The sequence below is a fragment of the Aplidium turbinatum genome, chromosome 16 (assembly GCF_918807975.1).
Source record: "Aplidium turbinatum chromosome 16, kaAplTurb1.1, whole genome shotgun sequence".
In the NCBI taxonomy this organism is placed as follows: Eukaryota; Metazoa; Chordata; class Ascidiacea; order Aplousobranchia; family Polyclinidae; genus Aplidium; species Aplidium turbinatum.
In genome coordinates this window covers 2,500,863-2,507,085 of record NC_137487.1, presented here as the reverse complement: position 1 = coordinate 2,507,085, position 6,223 = coordinate 2,500,863, and positions in this window count along the sequence as shown.

Genomic DNA, 6,223 nt, shown 5'->3' with positions numbered 1-6,223 from the left:
TTCGCTAAATTTACCTAAGACACCAAAAAGATGACACTAACAAACTTCCCTCACCAGCAAATTGTAAAAAATACTAACAGGCTACTAAGCTACACGCTTGTAAACTTTCGTTGACTTTCGGCGAATCTGATACTCAATGCGAAAATACTCAATGCGAAAATGCGAAAATAAAAACGACAACACCGCTGTGACGTCACCATAAGTGGTAAGGATACATTCTTTCTCTGTGGTTACATGGTAAGGTATAGTACGACTACTGCAAAATGTGAATGTGTGGGGCTCTGTTGGTCTAAAGCATGTGCAAATTAAGAATTACCGAAATGAAAAAGTGAACTTATTATTACTATCAGGTTTAGAGCAAATAGGTTGAGTTCATTTTTATCAAACAGCATCTCAATTCAATTGAAATTGCTGTTTCGTAGGGCTACAATTTTGATAATTTTTTATTTGTCCTAAACTGGCTATAGCCATTTGCAGTGTAACAACAGTATCTCACAAACAGTACCCTTAATTTATGGTTGAGGCAATGCCTACAAATTGCTGTTTATGTGACAGTGTCAGTGACAAAGACCGTGTGCTGTCTTTTCACGCTTTCCCACAAAACAAGGTGCTGAGAAGAAAACGGTCAAAGTTTTCTTCAAGTGTTCGAAAGTGGGACGGGCCATACAAAACTAGTCGTATATGTTCTCTTCACTTCACTGAAGATGATTTTGTTATGGTGGTGCGTTTGCCACAATTAGTACTCTAGGTCAGTGGTTCCCAACCTTTTTGTCTTGGTGACCCCCTTTAAAAAAAATTCGTAGATACCGCGACCCCCAACTTATATTCTTTCCTAAATGCAAGTATAACTTACTATTGACAAATAGTACAACAAAAGGCAGCACTAAAAATGTTTTTCTTGCATTTATTGACAAATCAATGCGATGGTTGACCTTGTAAGTCTGCAGCTAACCGTGAAATTCGAGGTTGCGTGCTAGACAGAGCCAATCTCATGTCGTCTACCACGTCCATTCTATTTCTTTCCTTCGTTTTCATATGCAGAAGAGCTGAAAAACCACTTTCACTTAGATACGTCGTAGCGATACTTCATAGGACGCCTGAATTACAGCCACATTTGCCAGTGGGTATCTCTGTCAATTCGTGCTAAAATCGGCTGCCAAAAATATGCAGTTTCAAAGTTTAGGGTAAAATGTCACACAGAAGCAATTATAGCATTCGAAAATTGTGACACAAAATTGATTTCAAAACAGCGTCCGCCAAAAACAGTTTCCGTCTGTACAAAACAAACTTTCATTGCGGATGTTTCTGTTTCAAAAGATGGACTTTTTAAGTGGTAAAAACTTTTAGTGTGTGCTTCTTCTAATCTAGCGTGTGCTGATTTCCTGTATCCGCAACCATCACGACGTTAAGTGTATACTATAGCTTACTGTAATTGACTTGAAACACGCCATTCGTATGCTTTTATTGCGTGCATACTTTAATCAGGCTAATCTTATCATACAACTTAGCAAGCAGACAAATCTGATATTTACTTTTCATTTTTATGTTACAACATATTGTAATTATTGTGACAATATGTTTGCAATGGTTATACCTGATGTGTGTAGCCAACTGCAAGACAGATTCAAAAGCAAACAAAACAATTTTGCAAATAAACATTAATCTTAATTTGGTAAAGACAGGGGCAGTGGTCAACGTAAGACTTCTTTGAGGGGCGCATTACTATATTTGTTTTTTGAATAAAAACTACTTTGAATTGTTTCTCAGTTGAAATTATCGAAGCTTTAGATGAGTGGGGTTTAGACCTTACCACTGAGATCTTAAATCATATTTATGACACCGGAAACATCCCTAGTGATATGGTACGTTCCATATTCATAGCTTTACCAAAGAAAACTAGAGCAACAGAATGTTCACTCCACAAAACAATTAGCCTTATGAGTCACCTAACAAAGTTCCTACTCCGAATCGTGATGATGAGATTGAGTCCAAAACTAAAACCGGAAATTTCAACAGCACAGTTTGGATTTGTCCCAGACAAAGGGACCAGAAATGGAATTTTTACATTAAAAATGTTAACAGAGAGATGTATAGAAAAGAACAAGGATTTTTATCTGTGTTTCATAGACTTTTCTAAAGCTTTTGATAAGGTTCAACATGCCAAATTATTCCATATACTGCATTCTTTAGATATCGTCAGTAAAGACCTCAGAGTCATACGAAACCTCTATTGGGAACAAACGGCTGCAATACGTATAAATAACGATCTTAGCGAATTCAAACCGATACAACGTGGCGTCAGACAAGGATGTGTCCTATCTCCAGACCTTTTCAACGTTTACAGTGAGATGATTTTGAGAGACATCGAAAATATGAATGGAGTAAAGGTTGGCGGACAAAAGATAACAAACTTGAGATACGCTGATGATACAGTCTTGATAGCAGAATCTGCAACCAATCTACAGGACATATTAAATTCTGTTGTCAATAACAGTAAAGCAATGGTTTAGAGTTAAATTCAAGAAAAACAGAATGCATGACGGTATCAAAAAACAAAACTTATCCAAATTGCAACCTAACACTCAATGGTGTTACAGTATGATAAATTTAAATATCTTGGATACATTATAACTTCCGATGGCAAAAGTGACACTGAAATTAAAAAGAGAATCGCCATAGCAAAGGATACTTTCAGTAAAATGAGCACAGTCTTTAGGAATCGCAACATGACAATAAAGACCAAAAGTAAAGTTTTAAAAGCATATGTAGAATCAATTCTAACCGGATGTGAATGCTGGACAATAAGTAAAGATATGAAGAAAAGACTAGAGGCTGCTGAGATGTGGTTTCTCAGAAGGATGTTGAGGATATCTTGGACTGAAAAGAAGAGTAATGACGAAGTTATGAAATTGGCAAATGCAGAAAGGAGAGCGTCTAGTTAGTTATATAACAACAGTTAGAAGGCGTCAGATGCAATTTGTAGGTCATATTCACAGACATGGAGATTTGGAAAAATTAGCTTTATTGGGGATGATACAGAAAAAACGAAGCAGAGGTCGACAAAGATAAACTTATTTAAACAGCTTGAATCAATGGGCCACAAACACAACAGTTAAAACGAACGATTTTATACGAATGGCAAATGACAGAGAAGTTTGGAAGACCATGATCGCCAACGTCTGTATCAGATCAGGCACATAATCATCATCATCAATACTTGAAACCACCAATCCTTTCTGTGAATGATGAAGTTGGAGCGACTAATTGGTAGCAAACAACATTTCAACTTTATCGAATTGAGATAAAGCCTATGAAAGGTGATGCAAGCCGTGAAGCCGTAAAGTGTGCTGTCACCTATAGACATCAATGCCGGCTGCAAGCAAGCTATCGATTATTTATAATTTTTTATTTGCCGTTTGAGCTGCTGGGGCCGAGGGTCAATCCTTTTACTACCCCAGCTTCACGACGTTCCCTGACCACACTGGAAAGCTGGAAGAGGTGTTCTAATGAAACGAAGCCTGGTGGATGAGTTTAGCAGTTGGATCTCAGCTGGAACAAACGGGTGCCTTGAAGTCAATTGCTGGAACACCTACTTGGATGGTTGATTGAGGTGGATGCATGGGCAGCGTTATCATATCAGGACGATGGCAGTTAAATGAACAAGGTTGGAATTGCTGTGGATAATACGTCGACGTAATTTAAAGAACCCAAACTGTGCCTCTCATCATCAAATCCTTTGAGATGATAATTTGGAGCCTGGAGCTTCCAAACAACATAGGCCTAAATCTAAACAAATTAACATTAAAGAATACTCGTGTTTTCTTAGTTCCAAGCTTCCATGAAACCATTCCGGGTCCTCATATTATTATATAATTATAATGCAGCACTTCAAACAAATATTATAAAGCAGCACTTCAAACAAACATTATAAAGCAGCACTTCAAACAAATATTATAAAGCAGCACTTCAAACAAATATTATAAAGCAGCACTTCAAACAAATATTATAAAGCAGCACTTCAAACAAATATTATAAAGCAGCACTTCAAAGAAATATTATAAAGCAGCACTTCAAACAAACATTATAAAGCAGCACTTCAAACAAATATTATAAAGCAGCACTTCAAAAAACAAAAACACGATTCATCAAAAACAAGGAAATCTGTAATCCAAATTCTTGAAAAAAAATGCTCTTTTTAATGAACTTATCGTACAAAAACAATTCCTACAGAAATCCTTAACAAATTTGTAACCAACTTAACTACTGTACCTCTTTACACACATTAGCAAAAAATTAACTTTATACATGAACTAAAATTTGAACCTTGATTCATTCCTTGGGCCTTCGTGCTAAGAACTAGTACATCTCGGCAATTGTTAATCCATCCGTTGCTCTCCTTTCAACACGTCCAAACCACCGGAGGCGGTTAATTGAGTCGTATAGGACACCCTCTGCCTTTGGCAAGCCAGGTCGGCATATAGAGTGCCTGAGCTGGTGTATTGGATCTCTTGTGGCCTGATGCCAGAGCCGTTGATAGGATATTTTAGGCGGGTAACAATGAGATCCTCCGGCCCTAAATGAAGACAAGTCCAGAAAAAACTCATTATATCTAAACAATATGCTGTGGTACCAACTTAAGTTACGAGCTCTCGGGCCCCTTGAAAACGTTACGAGCCTCTAAACTCAACTTGAGCCTGAGTAAAACATACCCCCTGGACCCCCATATCAACGCTACTGGATGTTGCAGATCCATCCTTGCGTTTTCATTTCTTGTAATTCTCCCCATGTGAATTTTCACATTATTATTTCTTTTGCCGTGAAGGCCACTGTTACAATCATACCCAGAAAGGAAAGGTACGATGAAGGTTTACTGCTCCAAAGCTGTAGCTCAGGCCTAGACCTTGGAAGAATATAATGCAAGATGGATTTTAAATCCTTGTGTTGCCAAAAAAAATTCAGGTTTGGACAAAACAAACTTTGGTTTGTTTTTGTTTAATGAACAAAGTGTATATTAAGTAGTAAACACTAATACCACGTGCTAATTTCCTGTTTTCGTAACCATTATGATATGGGCTAAGTGTGAGTAAGTGACTTCACTTGAAATACACCATTTGTATTCTGTATTAAAGCGTGCATAAGTGGCTTCGTTAGATTTCAAAAATCAAACAAATAAGATATGAAGCTCAGAAACGTGGCCCAACATCACACCCGCCTGGATCACTACCTAGGTTTATTTTTACTTTGATACTGAAAGTATGAATGGTGTCTCAGTGTCTGAACGGACAATGTTATTTATTTTGTTCATCTAGTAAATGTCCAATGTCCATGCACAGTAGACCAGTTCAAAAATCAGAAATTTTCAAATTGTTTAGCTTCTCGCATTGTTTTCCATAATTTTGGCCAAGAGAAGTTCGAAAATAAAAACCATTTTGCTCTCAGATGATGGGATACCCTGCCTCAAGAGGGCTAAACATGTCCATTTATGCCCAAATCACCCAGTTGTGATCTATTAAGCCGTGATCCTGACAGTTGATCCCTTTATTTCTGAAAATACTTTGATCTAATGCCTTACAGAAAGCTCTCAAGTGAAAATTAACTTTTCAATAGTTGGCATAATTTTGAGAAGTGTGGGGACATTAAGAAGCATCATTCAGCGCCACTAGAAATGAGAATGCATTTTGCTTATTTCAGGCAACCTATACACATCTTTTGAAATTTCTCAATGGGTCTAGTCTGACAGAAAGATACTTCAGATTTAATTGTGACGATGACGTCAATATGAGGTCACAAAAAGCCATAATGACGTCATCTCAAAATTTAATCTTTGTACAATAATGATCTATTAGAGGGCAAAAGATTAGCACATTAGTCTGTGAGACAAGACAGTAAAATTGGTATATTGCATTGTTGCTACTTAAGCGACTATTCGTGTCAAATTGCAAGAGTTATAAAACATTGTATTGTGTAAATAACAAAGAACACTACACTTTCAAAGAAAATAAATGAATGCTAAGTATGTGCTGCTGCGCATCTACTGTAAATGGATACATACCTGTAAACTTAACAAAAAACATAATTTAAAATGCAATTAATTTGTAAATTAATAAATTCAGATACTGCCAATAATATTTTCGATCAAATTCTTGTTTCAAAATGCTTAACACTAAGTGACAACTAACATAAAAATTAAAAATTATTAACAAGTAAACATTTTGAAAATTAT